This window comes from Centrocercus urophasianus, unplaced genomic scaffold, assembly GCF_019232065.1.
Source record: "Centrocercus urophasianus isolate 14NV4802_14NV808 unplaced genomic scaffold, USGS_Curo_1.0 seq_10, whole genome shotgun sequence".
Classification (NCBI taxonomy): Eukaryota; Metazoa; Chordata; class Aves; order Galliformes; family Phasianidae; genus Centrocercus; species Centrocercus urophasianus.
In genome coordinates this window covers 95,035,044-95,060,122 of record NW_024884142.1, presented here as the reverse complement: position 1 = coordinate 95,060,122, position 25,079 = coordinate 95,035,044, and the positions used below count along the sequence as shown (strand labels likewise).

General features: G+C 44.5%; 2 long non-coding RNA genes across 2 annotated transcripts; both read right to left on the bottom strand.

Annotated features, from left to right (window-relative positions):
* Positions 1 to 7,664: 7,664 nt before the first annotated feature.
* LOC122162252 lies at positions 7,665 to 13,937 on the bottom strand. The gene is made up of 3 exons (XR_006169454.1): positions 13,851 to 13,937; positions 12,990 to 13,107; positions 7,665 to 7,751 (listed from the first exon to the last, which is right to left on the bottom strand). It is a non-coding gene; the product is annotated as an uncharacterized LOC122162252 (long non-coding RNA).
* Positions 13,938 to 20,299: 6,362 nt separating this feature from the next.
* Positions 20,300 to 23,566, bottom strand: LOC122165357. Its single transcript, XR_006170454.1, has 3 exons — positions 23,428 to 23,566; positions 22,499 to 22,636; positions 20,300 to 20,382 (listed from the first exon to the last, which is right to left on the bottom strand). It is a non-coding gene; the product is annotated as an uncharacterized LOC122165357 (long non-coding RNA).
* Between the last annotated feature and the right edge of the window lie 1,513 nt (positions 23,567 to 25,079).

The window sequence follows — 25,079 nt, the reverse complement described above, 5'->3', positions numbered from 1 at the left end:
AAAAAAAAAAAAAAAAAAAAAAAAAAAAAAAAAAAAAAAAGAGAAAGAGAGGAAGAAAGGAAAATGAGGAAAAAAAAAAAAGCAGCCTGTGCTTTGTCCATAAATAGCAGCTTTCGATCTTTTCATCATGCTCTTGTACCTTTTCCAGTTCTTCAATATCTTCCTGTGTGGTCTCCCTTGCCTTTTTGAAAGCAAAATTATGCTTGTTTAGGACATCCTGCAGCATTAATGAGATTAAGAGTTTCTTTGTTTGTTGTCTTCTTTTTGGTTTGTTTTTAAATAAATACTACATTTCTTACCAAATAATTCTGCTGTTGATTTAATTTAAGATGCCCTTCAGGAATACTGACCTTGATTTTCCGAAACTATTTGCTTTTTCCTCATTGTAATAACTTCTCTTTGTCTTCTCTGAAATCCTTTTCACCTTTGAGCCTTCTTTTTTAACATATACTTTATTCATAACCTAATTGCTTCTTACACAGCCTGTCAACAGCGCTCTGCAAAGACAGCTGAAAGGGAGAAGGCCTTGTCTAAAGGCAAGTGATAGACAAGATAAGCAAGGATTTGCAAAAAAATATTTCAGATGGGTATGGCAGCACAAGTGAGAAAGTGAGACTCCTTCTCCACAAAAGCAGAATCTAAACAAAGAAAGACCCTTTTCCAAAAGCACTAGCAGAAAATCTGAGATGAAGCAAGTTCAACTGCAGATGGAGGTTTGTAGAGGCACCTAAAGAAACTGCCAGTGCGGCGATGGAGGGGTCGAGGAGTTACAGTTGTGGAGCCCATGCCTTTTTTTTTTTTAATCTGAGATCCTGATTATTAGAAACCGAGTAGTTGGACACGCAATCAGAATACCATACTGGAAAAGAATTTAAACCTTTTAACTGTATTTCAATAACTCTGCATAAATACCAGAGAAATCATAAAAATGTAATACAGCTGTCTCCAAAGATTATGCAGGAAATTCCTCTTTGTCCAAATACAATATCGTATGTCGCCTTTAAAGAGAACGCCTAGTTAACTTTGGATCTACACCATCAGTCATCCACACAGCCTGCTAGGAACAGAGGTATGCTGCCTTGCAGTGGGGGAATTAACCAGGCACAGGCCAGCACAGAACACGTCCAAGGAAATCCTCACCAGGATCCAAACCAGGGGCATGATGGTCCCCCTGTACTCAGCTCTGCTGAGACCACACCTTGAGAGCTGTGTTCAGTGTTGGGCTCCTCACTACAAGAAAGACATTAAAGCACATGGAATGTGGCCAGAGAAGGGCAACAGAGCTGTGATGGGTCTGGAGCACAAGCGTGATGGGGACCAGCTGAGGGAACTGGGATTGTTCAGTCTGGGGAAGGGGAGACCTCATTGCACTCTTACAACTGTCTGAAAGGAGAGTCAGATAGGAGTGATAGAGATGATGGCCTCAAGTGGCCCAGAGAAGATTCAGGTTGGGTGTTAGGAAACATTTCTTCTCCAAAAGAGCAGTGAGGCAGTGGCACAGGCTGCCCAGGGAGGTGGAGTCACCGTCCCTGGAGGTGCTCAAGAACTGTGGAGAGGTGACACGGAAGACGTGGGTTAATGGGCAACACTGGTGGCAGGAAGGCAGATGGACATGATGATCTGAGAGGCTTTTTCCAACCTTAATGATTCTATGAGTTCTTGCAGATGTGACAAGACTATCTATTATGCAAACCTAGGCTCCTACTAGACGAAGGAAATTTGTAACACCAGAATCCCGAACATCATACAACAAGACATTAGGGCCCAATGCAAACAGTGACATGGCTTAGCCCTGCAGAGGGTTTATGATTAGCAAAGTTGTAGTTAGTGAAAATGAAACCATGAACCTAATCTATGCAAGGACACACAAATGGACAAGCATTTGCAGGCATTAGTCCTGGTGTTGGAGACACCACAGGGAAAACCTGTCTTTTTTGAACTGTATCCAGTCCTGGGCTCCCCTACTCAAAAAAGACAGGGGTCTCCTAGGAGTGCAACAGAGAGCCATAAAGATGATACAGGGCCTGGAGCATCTCCTTTATGAGAAAAGGCTGAGAGATCTGAGGCTGCTCAGCCTGGGGAAAAGATGACTGAGGAGAGATGTGATTCATGTTTATGAATACCTAAAGGGAGGTGGGAGGCAAGTGGACAAGGCCAGGCTCTTCTCAGTGGAATGTAGTGACAGAACAAGGAGTCACATCCTAGAACTTGAACACTTGAAGTTCCATACTAACACGCAGAATAACTTCTTTACAGTAAGGGTGATGGGGCACTGGTAAAGGCTGACCAGAGAGGTTGTGGAGTCTCTATCTATGGAGATATTCAAGACCAAGCTAGATGCTGACCTGTGTGATCTATTGAAGAGAACCTGCTTTAGCAGGGGGTTGGACTTGATGACCTTGAAGGTCTTTTCCAACCTGAGCAATTCTGTGATTCTGTGTTGTAAAACTGATTGTAAAATTGCCTGCTCCCATTTTTACAATCTCAGCCATATCCAAACTATGTAATTCAGGTTCAGAAACTGCACTTCATTATGTCCAAATCAATCCACATGTATTTAATAGTGTTGCCAATTATTTCAACTGAGTGTATTACTTTAAGTCTTTGTTAATCTCCTTGTACACTTCTAACGCTGTGTGCATTGAAGTCACAATACGCAAATGTCGACTAACGCCTGCAGTGCTCTCTGCTTCCACAGAGAGCTGATCTCCAAAGCACAGAATGGGCCTTCAGCCCTTCCATCCTGGCACTAATCATAAAATTGTTTGAAGGGGCCCTTTATCTAGTCCAACACCCCAGCAATGAACAGACACCTACAGCTTGATCAGATTGCTCAGAGCCCCGTCCAGCCTGACCTTGGATATCTCCAAGATGAGTTAAGGAGTGACTGGTCCAATGCATAGTTAGGAAGAAACAAGTCGGAGCTCACAAAAGATGGGCTGCAGGGCTCATTCTGCCAGATCACGGCAGTGTTTGGCTGATGGAGGACAAACAGCCTTACCCACCATTTGCCCCTGTGGGAGACTGCTCAGTGAGTCCCAGCTGAAGGAGGAGGTTGAGCTAGTCAGCTGTTTTTCCTGCTCAGTCTGGGAAGGGACATTCAGATTTCTTTCTCTGAATAGTTTCGGGAATCTTATATGCCTGGGAGGAATGAATGCTTTTACAACACCATAGAGCTACAATTAAAAAACAAACTTAAACAGTCACCACAGGTATACTTCCCTTCCATCACTACCCAGCGCTCTGGAGCTCAGCAAGGACATACACAACAACAGCAAAAGGCTGGTGAGGGCATCTCAGCCTTTCTTCCTGATAAAACATCCTGTATCATCCAAATTAGCCAATCTGTCTGTTTAGGAGAACAACAGATAAATTGGACGTCTCGCAAAGCCCAAGAAAAATAACACCTCAGTGCTGTTGAAAAGAAAGCTATCAGAGATTAATTTGTCTGATGATCTGTTTTTATGCTGAAGAAGAACAAGAGTCCTTTCATGCATGTTGAATTTACCTGTAGTGTGTATCAGCTTCTGTCAGCAAAGCTCTAAGCACTGCTGGTTTAGGGCAATGGATGATGGCTGCTGCCTGGCACCTGCCTTCAGCACAGCGCTCTTGCATCCCAAAGCTGAGCTGGCAAGGCTGTGGCTCCACCAGGCAGAGGCAGAACCCAGCTCTTGCTGAAGGGGCCTAGAAGGGCTGGGAGAGGAGGAGCTGCTGGAAGAGGCCATCCCATGTTCTCTGGTCTGCAGAAGGAGTGGTGGTGCCAGCCAGGCACAGGAACAACATGGTGCAGAGAAGTAGTTTGACACGAGGTCCAAAAGTCATGTCCATTTCCAGCTCTGCCGAAGGTTATCTTATACAACCTCTTAGTCAGCTCTGCAACAAAAGAGTACTGATGATCACCTACCTTTAAATGTAGGGTTTACATTCTCACACACTTCGTGGTGGGCCAAGACATGCTACAATCAATTAGAAGGGTAAGACTTGTATTCTAGTTTTTGTGATTTGAAATGCACTTGCCTTCCAGCAGACCAAAATCATTTTGTTGGGAAAGGAATGATTGCAAAATAAATTCTGCTGCACATTTGTATGGGATACACTGTACGGGATCCCATGACCAGGAGGTGAGTGGATTTCTGCAGGACAGTGAAAAGCATTTCTTCCTCTACAGGATTTTCTTGTGTCAGACTTCTCATTGAGAGGGGAAACAGCAAAGATGATGGGATGGCGCAACTTACAGTCATGTGCTCCTGTTGCTTATTTAAAGCATTGCTGAAGTTACTTATTTTTCCTACCATCAATCTTAGAAGAGTTGAAGAAGCAAATCTTCCCACCCAAAAGATCAACCTGAAACAGTCACAAAAACAGGCATGAAAAGCCTGGCTAAATTAGAATCATAGAATGGCCTGGGTTGAAAAGGACCACAGTGACCACCTAGTTTCTACCCCCTGCTGTGTGCAGGGTCACCAACCAGCAGACCAGGCTGCCCAGAGCCACATCCAGCCTGGCCTTGAATGCCTCCAGGGATGGGGCATCCACAGCCTCCTTGGGCAGCCTGTTCCATTGCGTCACCACCCTCTGTGTGAAAAACTTCCTGCTAATATCTAATCTAAACCTCCCCTGTCCCAGTTTAAAGCCATTCCCCCTAGAATTTTTTGGTTAGAAGGAACCAAATGAAGAAGCTGTAGCTTGTGGCAACATTACTAACTGTAGATGGACTTCTGTTTGCTAGACCCATTACATCAGTTAATGTTGACCTCACTGTTTGCTGCGAAGTCATGATGCATTTCTCAGTGCACTGCAGAATCACCTCAGTGAGACCAAAATAAAACCCACAGAAAGGTTTTATATAACACTGAGGCTACAGGATCTCTAATGTAGTTTTCTTATTGGAGCAAGAGCCAAGAACAACTTAAATTCATTAGCTAATGGCCTGTGACAATGAAGAACAAAGACAATTATTATTCCTATCTCCCAGCTGATCATTTCTGTTTGAAGAAAACGCAACAAATTATTGTTCTCCCATATTAATGCATCATAACGGATTAATATCATATTGAGAAAAACCTATTTCTTTCAAAATGCAGACTAATGCTGGATAAATTTGATTTTTATAGATGAAAGCTTGGTAGAAAAATCGAGATTTTATTAGAGCCATGGACAATCATATTACTTTTCGTATGATAGGAAGACTTCAGTATTGAATCAGGAAATTGATATCAAGGATTTTTTTCTCCTAAAGACTTATCAATTTCCTGAGCATCTCTCAATGCATCTCAAATTCTTATCCTTGGATATTATAGCCACTGTATCTTAATGACTATTTTTATTTATAGGATAATCTGGAGAAAAAAAATACAATATGGAGTCTTGAGGGGAAGTGAAAGCCTCCTTCCTCCCTCAGTATCAGTTGTTGATCCAATTATTTTCACTTGAGAAGGAAGTCAGAGTGGTTGCACATTTGGAACGATAAATATCATTACTTCACTTCTGCATCATTTACAAAACCTCACTTTCCATGAGGTTTTTGTTTAGGAAAATGTGATATGGTTAAAGAGCCTGAAGATTCTGAGTCTGTTTCTGAAATGCAGGAAAAAAAGCAATATCTTAACATAGAAAGGGAAAATCAACTCCTCAGTTTCAGCAGAACATACACTACATCACACTCCTTGCAGTTTTTAAGGCCCACAGGTAAAGCAGTGAGGAAATGGCACGTCACCCAAGTCTGCCAAGAGCTGTAAATTCAGACTAAGCAGGACCCAGCTGGATCCACCAGGGCCCTTTCCTGGGCTTGTGCACATGCACAAGGAGCTGGCAGCTCTAAAGCACTGCTAAGCCTCCCCAAGGCTGCTAACTCTAGCTCCATGAGCCAGGCTAGTCCCTGTCACACAGTGAGAGAAACCCACCAACATGCTCAGTTGCCCAGCATCTACTGCAACTAGCAGCTGTGGCTTTCTCTAATTTTCAATGTCACTTAAGGTTTTCTGAAGGTTTATGTGCTCCAAGACCACACTGCCTCTTACCAGCAGGATGCTAGATAACTACTGTCAGCAGACACTTCTCCCAGCACCAAAGCATACGATCCACAACTCTTTGTAGTATCAAGCAATCTTACAAGGAAGCCCATAACTCCTGGTTTTATGGACAGTATTTTATGGAATTGCACATTGTAGGAAACTCCTGCCTGTTGTTCCTGGAGACCACATGGAAGTACCCAGAAACTCACCTGGAGCTGCAGCCCATACTTCATACTTCAATTGCTCCTAGTTACCGTCTGTGGATGTTCAGACTTCTGCATTACTCTGGTGGTAGTGGGTCATTCATTTGGGGCTTGACAAACCCCAGACTCACCCTCTAGTGATATATGCTGGCCACAAAGCCTCAGTTAGTTACGCTTTGTAACCCAGCTTTCATCCTTCCTGAAGCAAAAGCAGCTGGGGATAAGTTCTGGTGTCCCAGCATGGCGTAGGTATGAAATTACAACTTGTCCCAAGGATGCTCCCCCCATTCCACAAAACAGCCTTTGTACATCTTCTCTTTGCAGCTGACCTTTGCAGTGTAAGCCACTGAGACTTAATAAAATGCATAACGTGGACTACGTACACGGAGTGTTACAGATTATGAAATTCAGTGCCACGTTTTAGAAGTCATAAAAACATTATTTAATTCCCAGTAACTCCCCTCCTCCCCCTTCCCCCAAGAGACTTTAGAATATGTTTATGCACTAAAGCGCCAAAATGATAAAAGGCGCTGATTTTGTGCTATTTGCATTGTGGTGAGCTAGTTATTACATGGCATTCCATAAATACAGGGAGTCAGAAATAATTAGTATGCTGAATAACAAGCTTTCCTCTACAATGCAGTGCAGTACATTTTAAATCACCCATTTTCAGGAAGCACTTGCACAGCCTGGCTCGAACACAACAAATAAAAGGGGACTTTTTGCGGGGAAAAAAAAAGCTGCTGTTGGGTTTTGTTCTGTTTTCTTTCCCTTTAAAGGGTGGTGTATTGATATCAACAGCCCCATGGCCGCAGGGACAAGCAGCAGGAGCTGCGCCTTTCCCAAGTGGCAGGGACAAAAGCGGCAGCATGTCTTGCTGTTACAGCACGAGGGACACGTTCCAAGAGAGCATCACGTTCGTGAGATTAAAACTAACGCAAACACCAAGCAAAATCCTCCTTTGAAGGAAGGAGATGGTTTTAAACTGCTTGTAATTAAGGGAGAAGCAGCAGTGTGCACAGCTCTGCGCCTGCCAAGGAGTTCTCCACATTTTTGCTGCTCGGCTTGTAGTACTTTTTTTTTTTTTTTTTTTTCCTTTTGTAAAAACACAGAGTGGATTTTATTGCCTTTTTTGGATATTAATATGCAATCAATTATAAATTGTGAGCTGCGGCACTGGGTAATTTCTCTGCAAGAATGCCAAGCAGGTTCTGTGCTGGATCAGCCCCTGTGACAGCACAGCAACTAGCAGCGCCTGAGCCATGTTTTAGAAGCAAGCTGTGCACAGAGGCTCAGCAGGGAAGCTGGAGCAAACCCCAACTCAAGGCCAGCTTGTGATGCTGAACGTTACCCTGCCAAATGTTCTTTTCGGAAAGAAAAAGAAAACTTAGCTCACATTCTCAGGAGTAGTGAATCAGGATAAGAATAGGAAACGGCAGTATCAGCTGTCCACATGTGCATCAGAGGTGCTTGCCTCGATTTGCTCCCCTGCCATCTGCTGTTGTGCCAGCACCACAATCAGGGCTCCTTCTTGCTGCTCACCAAAAGAGAGAAAAGGACAATTTTTAAATGCAAGGTTAAAAAAGAAAAAGGGAAGGCAATGTGAGCTTTTGTGTCAGTGGTTTGTGTCCAAGACAGAGCACTGTCTCTACGGCTGTGTTGCACTAGCCATCAACATAGCAGATTGTAGGGGATTGTAGGGGAGCTCGATGGCACAGAAGTAGCCTCTTCCCTGATGTTTCTCCTACGAGGAAGTATTTCCAAAAGAACTACTCTCACCCTGAGAAAAAACACAGTTATCAGTAATTGTTCACATTAATCTACGAAAGCCTTAATGACTGGTGGGGCCAAAACAAAGCTGGAAGTAGGTGGCTGTGTCCCCTCCAAGCCCAAGCAGCAAGCACAACAACCGAATTTGGCATGGGTACCAAACCTGTAAAAATACAACCCAAAGGAGCAGCTAAGAATGCAGGTGTGCAGAAAGTACCAATGTTTATGTCTGCTTTCCATCTCTTTGCTGTTAAAAATCCCCTTGGCTATGTGGAAGAATGTTTTCCTACACTGCAAAAGAAAAGTGCAAGCCAAGACCAGGCTCTACTTTTTTAACATTAATCATAGGACTCAGCCTTGGTGGGTGTCATAATTTGGTTTTGGTAACCTAATACATAATAAGAACCCTACACAGTAACACCAGCTCAGAAAGAAACACTGAGCTGAGGCCACAGCTGTGATACCCAATTGCCTTCGCCTAGATACTGCAGTCAGCATGCATAGTCCTTAATAGGGAGTTTCAAAACAGCCTCCAACATTTGTAGTTGTAGAGCTCAACCTGTTTGCTGCAGTGTCAGGAGATTTGAGGACACTCCAGTCACCTTGCTTCAGCACCGCCCCAGGCTTTCAGCAGAGCTCCCTTTCCTCTCAACACCTACATTCACCTGCCAATTAACAGCTCATAAAAAGAACTTCCAAAAGTGTCTGCAGTTTGTCAAAGTCTGCATTTGATGATAAATACTTAAAAGATCAAATGTCTAAATTATCTCCTAGTCCTTGTGTCTTTGTTTTTGTTTTTTTTTCTTTCCTTTTCATCCTTTACTATCCCTTAATTTATCAGAGGTCTTAGCCAGTGCAAATGAACTACCCACACACACTGCTGTGTGTGACAGCACAATCCATCTAGGAAAATTAATTCAGGAGCAGTGATTTTCTTATGCCTTTTACTTTCTCAGGGCCCAGGAGTTCTTACAGAGCTTGCTAAGGAACCATTTTGATTGGCCTGTTTGTGTGAAAATAACCCACGTTTCCTTGGCATGTCAAGAATACAACATGCCAGCAATAACTTGCATACTTTTGAAGGCCTTTCTGCTTGTGAAAGACTAGCATGCTACTAGCTGTATCAAGAGGTCTAAAACATGCTTGTGGGACTTGAAAAAGGCCTTTCCAATGGCGGATGTAAGTTAATTTGCAAGGCTAACTCATTAAATTAGCAGAACTGCTGCATCTCTCAAGGAGTAATTGCCATCTTATGCAACAGATGAAATGCGCTCATCTGAAAAGGAAACCTCACATTGCTTAGCTAATAATGAAATAACAGACCATCACAAACTCTTTCCAGACTACTCTTATTTGGATGTGCTCCACGTCCTTTTCCAAGCCAGCATAAGCTTCTGGGTTATCCTATCTCCTCTCATATTTTTACATTTACAGTTTGATCCTGGCATGGATAGGTAGGCAGAAGCAAGCTGAGAGGAACAGCATTACCTTCACAATCTGTGGCAATACGTATTGGAAAAGAGCATCCCATCCATCTGAAGGACTGCCATGTCCATAGGGTTTCATGCAGCCCTGTTTAGTTTGTAGCTTCTTTAGATCACTGTGATTTAGATCACTTTAGATTTAAGGTTACTTAAACTTGTAACATTTCCCTTTTTACTGCTATTGTAAATAGTTATTGCAGGAATATTTTTTAAACATGGAATTGATCTTATGAGCAGCCTCCTTCAATGTGTTAAATTGAAGATAATTACAGAGCATCCAATAGGAGGACTGTGTCAGAATCTCGAGATCTCAGACACTGCACGGTCCCTTGCATTTACATGTCCTTCACTGCAAAGGAACAGCAGCACTTGGTAGAAGTGTTTGCTAATGGCGTGAGTAGAACTAATGGCATCTGAAAGATGAACAGCCACCCAACTCCCAGCAAGGAAGCTTTCTGCTCTGCCCCCCTGAGAGCACACCGACAGAGCTAGCTTCCTGCCCTGACACCAGCACAGACTGCTGACCTGTGGCTGAGCAGCAGCTCATGTCTGGGGAAGGACCAGTTGTGCTAACCCACCAGAGCTGCAGTTAGTAACAGCAAGTAACATGCTGCCGAGGGGACCATTCACAGGTTCCTTCATTCACTACACATGGACAAGATGATATCTGTTAAATCATCCTTAGTTGGCATTTACCAGGTCAGCCTCCTTTACCTAGGTGTGTTTCCCTTCTTCTCCCCCCAGAGCAGAGGAGCCGAGGGGAGGCCTGATGGCGGCTGCAGCTCCTCACAGGGAGCGGAGGGCAGCGCTGAGCTCTGCTCTGTGTGACAGCGACAGCATGGAGCTGTGTCAGGGGAGGTTCCCTCTGACTCAGGATACTCTCTGATTCTTCTCTCAACTCAACATAAGAAATGACAGAAACTCTCAGCCACTTCTTTTATAGACATTAGATTAATTTTTCATTCCTGCGGCCAGCTACCAGCCCAGCAATTGCAACCAAACATCTGCCTGGGGCAGCAGTGCAGCCCTACCCTAGCAGAGCTGAAAGCCCACCAGAGGACAGCAATGGCTCTCCAAGAGGAGCCCCTGAATATCAGAACACCTGCATGGCAGCAAACATCCTGGCCAGATCCCATCTCCAGCCATGAGCTGCATAGGACCTGGCTGCTTGGCCGCATGCTTCAACCCTCTCTGCAGAGCAGAAATCTGCACCAGTACTGCTGCCCAGACATCTCAGAGCACAGAGGCAGGAATGATATTTGCTGTTACACCTACTTATGTGTCTGTGCTGGGCAAAAAACTAGCCCTTCTGGCTCATCTAGTCTTTACCCAAAGATCTAGAGTTCAATTACATCCTTAGCACATCTGGTTTTAGCAGTGCAAGCTGAATACTCCAGAAACCACAGAGCAAAGGTGTTTGAGTTAAGAATGTGCTTGCAATTAAAAAAAAAAAAAAAAAAAAGTACAAAAGTTTTCAAGTGTTTGTTTAGAGAAAATAATTTTCATTTAAATGCTGGCACAATTTCAACAATTTGAGCTTAATTTTGAAGTGTTGAAAATGCCTTCAGATAATTTCTGTACATTCCAGACCCCAAAAGTTATCATAGGAAGTAAGTCACCTAAGAAATCAGCTAACAGCATGGCTGAAACTCATTTCCTGTTTTCTAAGAAAACAAAAAAGGGCTCCATGCTTTTAAATCTTTCTGAGAAAGATCTTCTCGTGAATAGTTTAAACTAGGCAAGTGGGGTTTGACTTTCTCCTGCCCAAAAACAATGTTCTCTCCTTGAAAATGCCTCCAAAGCTCTCACATGCCATATTGGTTCCAGTTGTTCACTGGACTTTGGTACTCTTACAGTTGGTGTTACAGCTGGAAAGATAATTGTGATGAAAACCAAGCAAAACTGGGTCCTCAGCTCAGCTCAGACAAGTTTGCAGGTCCCAACCAGACAGATCACAGAAGGGCTCTTACACTGAAGTTTTGTTAGCAGCCCCACTTGTAACACAGTGTGCCTCCATCTAGCAAGACAAGATGTTGCAATGAGCTGCAACTGCTGCTGTTGCCTCATACTGGTTTCAAGGGAGCAGATTCTTTAATATTTTGCTAGGGTTTGCTAGGGAAGCTGGTTTCCATTTAAAAAGGAGGGGAAAAAATCTCTCTAAGCCAGCTTTTGAATGCTTTCCTTTGTTAACTAGCACAGTTAACAGGCCTGAATATGACAACAAATTTCACATCAATAGCATGCCTCAAAGGGAGAAAATGAGCAAGGAAAAGCAGCTTGAACAGCGATAAGTGAGAGGATACCTGACAGCACAATCTGCTTTTGGGTTGGTTTACAGAAAGAAAGAAAATATTAAGAAGATAAATATTAATAGCGTTCCCTCTCTGTCAGGATATCCCTTCCCTTGCAATCATGCAGTTTTATTGGATCTTTGTGCTCACAAAGCACTGAGACGCAATCTGTTTCCTCACTAGGAAAAGATGAAGAATGTCAGTTTGATTTTGCTAAAGCCAATGGTGTTCTTGGAGGGAAAAGTATGCTAGCACTCTGGAAGCACAGCCAGTGCAAACACAAAATATCTGTCTGTGGAAGACAGGGGCTTCATCCCCGTGTTGTCGAGTTTGGTGGCAGTTACCTATTTGCAAGCCACTCAAATCCTCTGTTACATTTTTGTGTTGCCCTTCCACCAGGCTAATCTTTGCAATTGTAACAAGGAAGAAAAGGCGATGCTCTCTTTAGTATAAACATCAGTGAAAATAATGTAGCCCTTTGCTTTTGTCAAGGCTGAACAACCTCCAGGAAAGCCACCTTTATTAGAATTTATCAATTTATCTATCTCAAGCACCTCCACATTTCTTTAACTGATCAAGCGATCAGCAACTGCTACTGCTTGGAGCTTACCCTGAGATATCCTAGAGTCTTTCATGGAAGAGGGTTCATTGTTTGAGATGGCCATTTTGGGTCCTGACTGAAGAAAAATAAAAACTGATACTCACAAAATCCTTTGTTAGATTTACAAATGCAGTCAACCTAATTTTTTATTATTATTTTTTTTAAATCTTGTTCTTCCTCCAAATTTAGCTTGTATCCCAACTTTCTGTTTCCTACAGCAACTTTCTTTGGGCTTTAGCTCAAGCTGCACACGATTAACCTACAGATACTCTCCATCAGCATTTCTACTTGGAAGCAGCCAAGAAATTAAAGGTAAATTAGTTCACTGTTGAATCACTTGATATAATAAACCCAGTGTGTTAATCCTGATGTATATGGTCTGGGAAAGAGAGTAGAGAGGGCTGCTGTGTTGGTTTGGGAAGTTTTTCTTGTCTGTGCCTAGCACATGTGGTAAGGCAACAGCAATAAATCAGAACAAAGGAAATAAAGCACTAAGGCTTTAGGGAACATGTGTTTTAGAAGAAAAAGTTGGCTCACCACTAAAAGCAGTACTGCCTCATAACGGATGTTTGAAATACAGATGTAAAAGAGAAAGACAAAATTATGTAAATAATACAGTGACTTACAGGTCGGTGCAGCTTTCAAACAACACTGCAAACGTATCCATTTTCCTGGGCCCAGACAGACCTCAAGCTCCAAGACAGTGTCCCATCTCATCTTCAAGCTGTGTTGTAACACATCAGGCTGCCAACAAAGCATTAAATAGTTAAAACCAACCCAAGTAACCAACATATCTTTTCCCAGGATCAAGGCTCCCCAGCTGCTATTGACAGCCCCACTGCAAAGCAACATCAGCTTGAGACACGCAGCTGGAGGAGTAATTTGTCTTCCCAGGACTCATGCATCCCTCATGCTGTAACGGCATGCTATGGCAGCAGTTTCACATGGCAACAGGGGACTTCGCCGAGACTCCTTTCTCAATGCTGGGCAGGCAGAAATGCTCAACTGAAGTGATAATTACTCTGGAGCAGATTTTTCCAACGTATTTAGGAGTCCTAGAAGGGAAGAAGGGGGAGGGGAGTTCTCAAAGTCTCCAGGTGGGTCAGACTCAATCCCCAAGCTGGGCACTTTCCTCCTCTCTCCCTACAACTTAGTGTCCTTTAAGAAGCGCCACTCTGCACTTTCAGGCACCTCAATGTGTCTGCAAAGAATCTGAGGTTTCATATCACAACCTCCTGTCTCATAGGATGCCCCTGGGACTTCCAGCCAGGCCAGGGGCCAACACTGGGCAAACCCAGGCTGTGGGCAGGAAAGCAACCCCAGCAGCTGGCGGGATACAATAAACCCCAAGAGAACGAAAAGGCTCCTACTTGTCTGTCCCATGCCTGTTAACTTTCTAGGGTAAATGGCCTTTATTTCATTTAATGCAATATCTTTGCCAGCAGTCCTCTGGCCAAGTAGTATAACATTAAATGTGCCCTACTCACACTTTGCTTTCAATGCTGGTCTGTCTTTCCATATTTCCCCTCTTCTCTTGCTTTATCAGTTCCATTCTTACATAGAAACAAAACCTGTGTGTTGAGAACTGAGCTGGGGCTGTGAAAAAAGTTACAGGAGGAAGACATCATAAAAGTAATCTTGAAAAAATAGTTTGGGTGTGATTGATGAGCTCAGACCTGTGATAAGTCCTTATTTAAAGCAGAAGGTAGAGAAACAGAGCCAGCAGTGGGAATGCTTAGGAGTGAGGAGAGTGGAGCCACATCTCCCTGCACCAGTAGGTGAGTGATGGATGCTGGAGGGAACAAGGGTCTGGCATTATCCCCACACAGGGCTTTGATCAGGATGCACAGCACAAAGCACGAAAAGGACAGGGAACAGCACAAAACCTGCAGGAATATTGCAGAGGAAGGGGAGAAAAAATGCAATTCCCTTTGCTACTGGCTAGTGGTGAAACAGTAAAATCCTGGCATAACGACCTTAAAATGCATCCAAAGAGTACCTCTCTACAGTGAAGAGAGGAGAAAAGTCATCTCTGTCAGCACTTCTCCTCATTCACCATCTTGAAAACCTGACCAGGAGCCACCAACAGCACATGGTGGGCTGGCTGCTCAAAGCTGAGAAGTATCAGCTCTACTAGATTGTAAGGTTAAAGCAGGGCATACTAGAAGGGGAGTTTGCAGACACCAGTGCTCTGAAACAGTACCATCCCACCACCTGAAATCACATACCATGTGCTGAACTGGGCAGTGCCTTTCCACCCTACTGGTCCTAGCAGGCTGGTATTTTACCAGACACTGCCATTTATCATCTGAGAAGTGAAAGCCACTCATATCCTGCAGCAACCAGCACCAGAGCAGACAGGGCCAGACATCTCTCTCCTGGGAAATGCTCCCATCCTTGCTCCACCAGGTCATGCAAGCACAAGCAACCCAAAGAGTCTCAAAGGGAGCTTCCTCACATAAACGAGCTCTCCAAGCTTCAGTAAATGAAATCTAGAAGAGATTGGTTTGGGTTAGAAGCAGAAGGAACTTGCGCAGGTTAAGTGACTGATGAGCAGGGAAAATGCACAGCAATCTGGAACAGCTGCCCTGCAGTATTCAGTAGGACCCAGCAGTGCCTGTTTCAAATGATAAATCTGAAAATGAGGCCTCCAAAATCTTGATGCTAGTTTAAAAACCCAAGCAAACGAAGAACTCAGTGAATTTCTGGTTCTTTATTCATTGCTTTCCAGTTACTGAGCCTGAAGAATATATTCAGGTCATGTTTTCAATCTTTTCTCCATTATTACAGAAGAAAGAAGCATGTTTTATAATATTACATTGTAATGAAAACTGAGATTTCCTCCTTGTGCTCTCTTTCAGGGTCCACACCTCTGAGGAAAGCTCAGAGCACTGTCAATTTGTGAGAAAACAGAACAGGCAGAATTGGAATTCCAGAGGCGGATGATCACAGGTGAACTCAGTACAGACGTTTTATTAAATCGTGCAGATTTTATAAATCAGCCAAGGCCAAATTATTGCTAAGAGAAGAAATCAATTTTAAACCAAAAAAAAAAAAAAAAAAAAAAAAAAAAAAAAAAAAAGGGATTTTAAAACAAAAAAAAAAAAAGAAAAAAAAAAAAAAAAAAAAGGCTGTAGAAGCCAACCTAGTCAAAGCCTTAAAGAAAAACTCAGAGCCTGGAACACAGGGTTTTGGCTGCTGCCCATGACTGGAGCCCTGCTGTGAGAGCAGCCAAGGACCACCCCACTGCTGGAACACTAACAGGGGACAGCCACAATCCCACCCAACGAGTCCCCAGACACACAGATGTCACTGCAAGATCCCCTCCTTCTGCCATGCCCTGGCCTCGGCGCTCAGGCTCCTGCCCTGCGGCTGACAAACTGGGTCAGGGTAATCTCCAGCAATCCAGCTAAGCCAGCTTTCTGCCTGCTCTGCATTTTCAGCAGCAATGCAGAGCAGATGTAGTGGGGGTCAGGATCTGGCCCCCCGCATGCATAGTTTTAAAGATCACATTCAGCAGAAGCTATTGCGAGGAGGAAAAAATTGCTGAGCCCAAGTTATTCCTCTGACCTTGAATGCTTTAAAACATAATATTTTATTTGGCTGGTTATGGGAAACATGTGGCAGAACCTTCATTTTTCTGGAAGGTTTGTCCTGCAACACAAAAGGAAGAAAAATAATCAAACTTCTATTCCACCTCTCTCTGCTATGCACATCCCTGCACCCACATAAGCTGCTCTCACTTGAATTTTAAGATCTGAATACATTTGATAACTGTATTTGCTCGGCAGAAATGCCAACAAAGTTCCAATCAAAAACAAACACTGCGGTCTGCAGGTTTGGGGCAAACAGGAACATGCCCCCATTAAAAGTTCATGCTCAGAGTGAAATCGGAAGGGTCAAAATGAACAGTTACTTAAGAAAAAAAAGTTCAGGACACACATCAATAGCACAAAACGTTCAGCCAGCAATTCCTACCATACCTAGAAGCAGCTGAATTTTGTTCAGTGCTCAACAATTATAAAGCTTTACCTGAGTACGAGGCTTTTGCAGAACCATTTGGGGGGAGAAAAGTTTATTTTCAGAGTTTTGGTTTCCAATCTGACCTAAATTCTGCCGCATAGCTGTTCTCTTGTTTAAAAGAGACAGGACTAACTCACTCACCTCCCCAACCTCCTGCACATGCTAAGGACCTCCAGCAGTATTTGCAGGAGAGACATTATATTCAACAGAAGGAACACAGCAAGAGGGTTTCCTGCTTTCTCCATTCTGCCAGCTGCTCTTGCTACATCCAACTCCCTCCTGAGCCTTTCCTATGGACACATTATAAAAGACTTCTCCTACTATGGCTAGTGGGGCTTCAAGCCCTCAACCTGCAGAGCGAGTGGAAGCCTGCTGCAGAAACACAAGAGGTGCTGAGTCCCTGGTCCTCTCCTGCAGACAGATGATGCTGTGGGCATGCAGGTGTAGAGCCTAGTATGTTTCACTCTACCAGCTCAGCTCCACAGTTGGTTACTTCCAGCTGGAAGACAGAAGCAAGCAGCAGTGGGAGGTAGCCTTCCCAGCCTTTCTATCTGCTGTAGACATATCACAGCAAATGTATTTCTAGACATCTCAGAGCAGGAAAAGGGTCATGATGGTTAGGACAGTGATAGCTACTGCCCTACTTCCTTCATCAGAGGTAAATCCCACAGCTGTCCTCTAAGGCATCTCTGCAGCTAAGCAGGACCTGTAGCTCCTTCTCCTCCTGCTGAGCAACCAATTAGCCCTAGGCAATCTCTTTCCTTTTAAGTAACAGGCAAGTCTGCTGTTCAAGGCACCTGTGCTCTGTGTTCAGCAAATCAGCTGCCATCTGGCTGTGCCCGTCAGGCAGCCGGTGAGAGCCCCTGTGTGCAGTGCCTGTTGCACAGCCAAGAGCTCGCTGCTGCTCAGCAGCTGGCAGTTGGCACAACAGCCGCGCGTGACTCAGGCTGGCGCAGCACTGGAGATGCGTTCCCCTAGTTTATATCTGCAAGAGATTCATTGCGTTCAGACAGTGTTGTTGGCGTGCCAGCTATGCTGTAAAAATCTGGAGTTAATAAACTCCACTTTCAGGTCAAGGCACTGCTTTCCAGGGTGTAGCTTTGTAGTGCAGGCAGTGCTCACTCCCACCCCAGCAGTTAGTTGCTGCTGATGTGTTTCCCATTGGGAAAACCCCACGACTGCATACAAGAACAACTCTGGGAAAAGCCTCTTGCTCCACCTCATCTGCCCAACTACCTGGCCTTTCTGCTCCCTTCAGGGTGGAGAGCACAGCCCACAGTCCTGCAGCCTCAGTCTTTACCCACAACCATGTGAGAAGCCTCCCGGAACCTGCAAACTCGGCTCCCCCCTAAGAAAGGAGAAAATATTTAAAATAAAAAATAAAAAAAAAAGAAGCAGAAGATGTCACAGATATTGCAACCCCTTGAAATAAGAGGAATCTGAATAATGTTAATTCAATTCCAGGTACAGAATAGTGACTGCCCTGGATAGCACCTCACTGCAACAAAGCAAAATCCTCCTGAGAGAGCTGGTCAGCCCCTTCTCCTTCCACTCCCTCTCAAGGGAACCTGTCCTGGGGCATTTCTGGTTACGTAGGCCTAAACCTGCTTCAGATCTGCCCTTTAACCTCCGTGCCTTACATCCAAAGCTGCAAGATGGAACATTTTTTCTTTTCCTCACCTTTCCTGCAAGAAAGCATAAGGAAAGGTAAGCTTTGCTCTTTGGATGCTTTTTGCAGAACCATAGTGGACAGAAAGGAGAGAGACATTAAAGGGATAGAACATTGAGGGAAACCTCTTCCCTCTCCTGGCACTTAATCCATCTCTTTTCTGCTGCTCTGCCAAGCATTTGTGGCCCTGGGGGGACACTGCACTGTCCCCTTGTAGGCCTGGGAGCAGTTGGGGTTTTCCCTGCAACACTGCCAGGCTGGTTGCAGCCCGCTGCTGCCCTGCTCGGGAGTGAGCTGCATTGAAATGCTGGAGGATAGGCTGCATTGAGTTCACTTATGGAGCCATATAAATAACAGGAGCACCTCTGCCACATGGGCTACATGCTGCTAAACTGCTGCTGCATCTCTCCACAGAATTGGTGACATTTTAGAGAGGGTAAACTAACTCATGTATTACACCGCAGCTTTTCTTCTGCACTCAGCTGTGGATCATCAGCCAGAAAGGGGTGGAAATGTCTTTCACTTCTCAGCATCCCCACAGAACAGGTATGCTTCAGCACTGGCTACATTTCAGTAGAATTATTCACTTACTCTCATCTGTATTTTGAGCTTGTATTAGGTAGACCAACATCAATGGAGCTTCACCAGTTTATATCAGCCTAAGAACGTGGCTCTGTGTTCTCATGGCACGGAGCTTGGTCCTGGAATTGAAGCAGCCTCAGCAGCCTCAGTCTGGGAGCCCAGTGTGGGACAGTGGGGCTAGGAGAGGTGGGCTTGTTTTGTGGCACTCCTGGGAAGAACAGCCACAGTGAACGACAGGCAAGTAGCATAGGAGCCAGGAGCATTTCTGAGGAAATGCACAGCCAGCAAAACAAAACATGTTAGGAAAAAAATGGGGAACAGGGGCTGGAGGAGAAGTGCTAGAGGCAGAAGAGAGCCTTGACGTGGGCATTAAGGAGTGCAGGATCAGACAATGATCCATGAGACAGCCATAGCTAGTGCCATCCGCTTTTCTTCCCATTAACCAAAAGGATTAAAGCACTTGAATTCAGCCACTGAGAATAAGATTGGCAAATACATGACAGCTGTGTGCAACTATAACTAATCCTAAAATACTGGTTCTGTGCCCATCCTTGAGCAGTAAACTTGTGTGGTGCTGAATGCTGGAGGTGAGGGGATGTGTGAACACCCCAGCCTGGTCATGCCGTACCCATCAGGGTTGACACAGTTTTACAGCCACCCTCCGTCCCCAGCACTTCCTGAACAATTAAAACATCCCTGAAAAAAGCCACCAAACTCTACAACCTCATCGACAGACATCTCAGCCCTTAGGTACATGGATTCAGCTTGGAAACTGATGTGAGAACCAGGCAGAGTACACCATGCTGTACCTTGAATACTGTGGTTGTCTGCAGGAACATTCACTCAGATATATCAGTGATCTTCTAAATGGGGCTGAACATTCGTAACTCCACTTACAAAAGGAACACAAGCCACCAAGATTAAAGGCTGCCACTCTGACAAAGGAAAGAAAACCTGCAAATGCAACAGGCATGTTAAACAAGATTTTGGCAGAATTTGGCCACCTCAGTTGAAAACTGCAACTCTTGTTCAGCTGCTGCCTGGCCCCGGAGGTGCCTCAACTTGCCTGCTGCCTCCTGGTTGGGATCTCAGCCTCCGCAGGCTGTTATCCTGCTCCCAAGCATGTCCAGAGTTGCTCCAGCCCAACCATCTTGGCTCCATCCCACAGCTGAGTGTGCCAGGTCCTGGCATCACTACCCAGGGCTGCCAGTGCTGTCCTCGTCCTCAGCCCAGGAGCCAGCATGTGTGAAGCACAGCAGCGAGCATTGCCATCCCCTAGAAATGCCTTTTGCTACTGCAGCCTAAGGGAGCACCTGCCCCAAGTCCTGCCCTACCCAACTCCCCAACAGCCCCTCAAACATCCTGTTGCTGCACAGGGAGCAAGGCGCAGATAGCCCTAGGCATGGTGACAATGAAAGGGAGCACAGCCTACTATGGCAGACACACCAGGCACTCAGCAGCTACAAAGCCTTTCTTGGCTTTCAAGGCTGAAGCATTCAGCAGTACACTGCACAGAGTGAGGGAGCCTTCAGTTACCTTCAAGCTATCCAAAGCTGCGATGAAGTACAGCAAGAGTTGTTTTCCTCCTTTGCAGATGCTCTGCTGTATCACAGTGTCTAAAACAATGCCAGATCTTGTCCAGGGCAAACCAGGCTGGGGTTAGCTGCATCATTTACCACTTTTTCATGTATAACCTAGGCTGGAGGCATAGTTTTATTTCAGAAATCCTGCATCAATTTCTCCTCCTGTTGTGGAAGCAGAGTGGTTTCAAACAAGAAATAGAAAAGAGAAAGTGTTTGTGGTAAATAAGTGCTGAGCTCCAATTCCCTCCAGTACTGTAACCCTCTGCAGCTTTCTCTGGGGTTAGTGCTTATTTACCCACTACCAATATTCTTAGTCTGACAGCTAGAAATGCATTAATCACTGTCATGTGATCTTTGTTTCTGCTTCTTTGCAGGTACCTGTCAGAATCACAGAAGATTGATTATCACACCACCATGTGTGCAGGAACACAGACTTGCACTCCCTTCAGCAGCCACTCCTGTCTGCAAGAAAACACATCCCTTCTCCCACTCCTTCCATCAGCTGGAGCAAAGCTATTCCCTTCGGATTTCTAGCTCCTGTGGCTTCACTCCACTTCAGCTGGCTATCTGCTACCTTTTGCCCAGACATCTGTCCTTCTTCAGCTTCACAAGCAGCACAAAGAGAATCATCAAGACACTTCTCTGCAGCACTGTGCCATTCCAGGCACCCTGCTCCCTTCATTAACCATGTGAGATGGTGTCCCTCTCTTCTTCACAGAAAGTTTTCTATGGCTCAGGTCTAACCCCCTGGCCACATTGTGCATGCAGCATTTAGAAGTACAATCAACAGACCCAAGAGCAGTCTCTGGGAAATATTTAATCTCCACCACAGTAGAAGCAGCTGCAGCTCTTCTTACTCCATCATTCAGAAGAGTCCTGGCAGACTGAAATACGTATTCTGGGGTCTGGACCCAGCTGTCCACTGACACTGCCAGAAGATGGAGGGATGCAGTGGTCTGGTCTGCATGTAGTGGCTGCAAGCACACATGTATGCTGGTGCAGCAGAAAGGGCCTCCAAAGTAGAGTAGTGAAGCTGTTTCCTACAATGTGAGTACAGCTCTTACCAAAAGGAAGAGAAAATAAGCTCAGTCTAAAGCATCTAAAATGAGAATAAATTAAAAAAATATTTTGTCAAATGCAAGCAGCTGCCATTAAGAGGGGCCTCCAGCAATGCCCAGAGCCTTCTCTGCAGAAGCAACCAGGGAAACCTGCCTTGACTGCCCTTTGCTGCTAGCACTGCCTGAGGAAGTAATTCTCTTCCTCCCATGAACATTTCTGTGCATGATTCAGCAGCTGTCTACAAAAAGCAATTGGGAAGATGAATGAGTTCATAGAGGGAACAACAGAGAGAGAATCTCTCTGGGTGAGTGGGACATTTCAGCAGATGCAGCTCCCATTTGAGGTATGGGTAAGTTTGGAGGTGTCCAGCCCTGGGAGAAGCAGGAGGAATTGGGACTCTTATGTAAGGTGGAATTGCCATCTATGCACAGTGTAACCCTCCTACCTCCTGGCTTAGCTCTATACTTGGTTATTTTGTAGAGGGAATGAAATCACAATATACCTTAGGATTTAGATGTTTTTAGGACCTTCCTGCAGAGGCTAAATGCTACTAAATGCATCCTGCTACTAAATGCTGTAGCAGGATGTGCAATCACTGGGAAAGCAGCCCTTCTCCTCCCCCTAACCCATGAAACTGCACACATCTGCTTCTATACGGTGTTTGGAGAAAGCATGCAAAGCAACCTCCTCATAAATTGTGCTGTAATAGGTCCACTGTTGTCTCTCGGAATCTGGACCCAGTTTGTTTCTTATTTGTAGCTTTTAATAATAAAAAATCTTTCCAAGATAGGGAGATAATTGATTAAGTATCTCTTAACAAATAACTAAACAGGAAAGATTCAAAACATGCATCTCTAAGCTCCTCTCAGCATTTGAGCAATGGGTTTTAGCCACAGGTTGGAATGCATGTATTTCAGAGTGTTCCCTGCTCTCTTTATCTCACCACTGCCATCAAGCACATCCAGATGTTTTTGGTGAGGCAAATTCTGTTGCTCCTAGTGCCAGACTGGGCTTGGCTTTTATCTAGGTTTCTGTGGCAAAGATATGGAAAATGGTAGGCATTTTTTGGGAGTGCCAGTACCAGCAGCCATGTGATACACTCTTACTTCAGTGCACTTTGAGATCCTAGCCCTTATAATGGCTGAAGAAAGTTCAGACAAGACCAAGTATCCAAAGTATGAAAATGTAGGCACCAAAAGGCCCCAGCAAAAGTTATTACCTATAGACTGGTGATAACAAAGGCGGTTTCACCACATCTGAGGATTTGTGTCATGGATTCTGAATGCTTGGATCACACACAGTGCTCTTGCCTCTTCTTAAAAGGATCCCAGGTGCTGGAGTTGATTCTAGTAAAGGCCTGAGAAGCAGGAATAGACAAAATCAAGCAGTGAGCAAAATCAAACACCTTGTGTACGGTGCAAAATTTTTGTTCTAACACTCTTTGAGCAGGCTCATTTGGAGAGGAACATCCAACAGAAAATAATTACACTACCTCTAACACAACTCAGGTTAAAAGTGTAACCAGATACACGAATATCTCTTTCTATTGAGAGGTTTAGTTTATAACTTCTTCCCAGAGACAAATATAAAGCAGGAAAATAGTGCTTACACCCAATCTAGAATTCTTCAAGTGCTACACTGCTGGGGATTTAAATTTTCAATTTATACCAGGATATTGCCTCCTGTTAAGAAGCTCTAGAGGTTCCTATAATCCCAGCCCTCTGAGGGATCCTCATGTTCACTGGCCTTCAAGCATTCCTCTGGTCAGAGCTTTTCAGCCTGCTGTGCTCCTTATAACACTTGAGAAAGCAGCTGACTCTTCTTAGAGCCTTACTTCTTGAATACTTAAGAATTTTAATTGATTTTCCTGGTTCCAGATACTGGCTGTCCCAGCAAAAGGACAGAGCTACAGTGACACACACTTCTCTCTCCCCTGCAGCACATCTATCTGTGGTCCCACACAGCTCTGGGAATAAACTGCTTTTCTCAGAGAGACCCACTGGCCAGAGTCAGGCTCTCTACAGAAGGCACAAGGAGACTTATTTAAACTCCAAGTCCTCACCAAGGGAGTTTTGGAGAGCTGGAAATGCTCCTGGGAGTGGTGGTGAGGGAGAGAAGAGGCAGGAAGTCAAAAAAAAGATTTCTCACCCCATCCTATGCTTGGAAAGCAGTCCTTTGGGGTCTGCCTGCTCCCTTCCATCACGTTTCCTTCTCATAGCTGGAAGTCTCACTAGTGCAGCACTGAGAATATTTTAAACGATTCATTAATGTTTGTACACATATACCAGATGCTTTCTTTTCTAATAAACAAATAAACAGAAACCTCAAACACCCCCTGAGAGATGGAACATTTTTCCTACAGTGAAAGCCACACTGGGTGCTTGTGCAAGAGGGTGGAAGGTTAAACAAAAAAACAACTCATGCAGCCACCACAGAAACCAATTTTATGAGCATTTCTCCTCCCCCTCTGGTCACTTCCCCTGCCACACCAGTTATCCAGACTTTGGGGAGGTGTGGAGGTACTGAGAGATGTCACAGCTGCTTATTTCTCCCACAGCACCTATAAAGAGCCTGGACTGGGAGCTTTGGACCACCTTAGCTGAATGCAGCTGATGGGACACTGCATTAACACAGCTACTGAAGCCTTTGATGAGTGTTCATCAGAGCACTGGCCTGTGCAGGTACTTCTGTCTCAGTACTTGAGGTCACCACAGAGATTGTTTCAATTACATATGGCTGGGACTTCCCAAGCTATGTGGGTGTTCTGGTAATTTTATCCCAAACCCCTTTTCTTCCAAGATTTTACTACAGTCATTTGGAAATTAAGTACTGTAATTTCCCAGATCTGGCAGTCTCACTCTGTCATGCAGTTTAGCATGAAAATTGCAGTATTACACATGGGATGTCTTAGGTGAACAGTAGGTGTGCAGAAATGAGTCCTAAAAGAGTTGTCAGAGAGCTCAGATCCAAAACTGCAGAGAAGGTGATACCAGTAAGAAGTGATCTCTCCGTGTTCATCCTGCCAGCTTTGCTCTGGTGCATCAGCTCTCATGAGGCAAGGATCAGCTCTGTATGCACACAGCACCGCTGTTGTGGGGAACAGCTCATACACGCTGAGCTGATTCTACATCAGCAATCACTATAAAATTTTAACTAAAAAAGTGATGAGTATATTCCTTTTATGTCTTATGCAAAGGCGTCTGCTACTGAAAGCAAGAGGGATTCAGGCGAGTGCTCCACAAGATGTGACTAGAATATGTTTCTTCTGAAGTCCTCTCATCAGAAGTAGTAATATATTCCTCTTTTCCCTTAAGACCTGGAAAGCACATTTTAGTGCCTGCCATAGGACTGTCAGGATCAGCATTTCAAGAAGGAATTCAGCTTTATCAACATTCAACAGCATTGTAATTCAGGAATAATTAATGTAATATTAACACAGTTATTGAGAAAGGTAAGAATGTAAGTGTTCAACATCAAATTCATTTGGCATTTGCTGCAGTAGTGTGATTGGCACAGAGTCATTTAACATCCGTGCTAGCTGCAGCAGGATGGCTTCAAGGTGTGCCTCCTGCTGCACGAACCGCCCAGCAGTGCTCCCTGTGCTCCTCAAGGGACATCTTGGGAAGTTGTGCCATGTGTCTGTGGCAGAACAAAAGAGAAAGAAATACTTTTGTAAAGCCCGCCAACACTTTGCCAAGGTACAAAACCTATCTATATTTCTACTTACGAACTATCCTAGATAGATCATGCACACGATATATTTAAGAATTACAATGAGAGTGATGAGTACATAGGTCTGC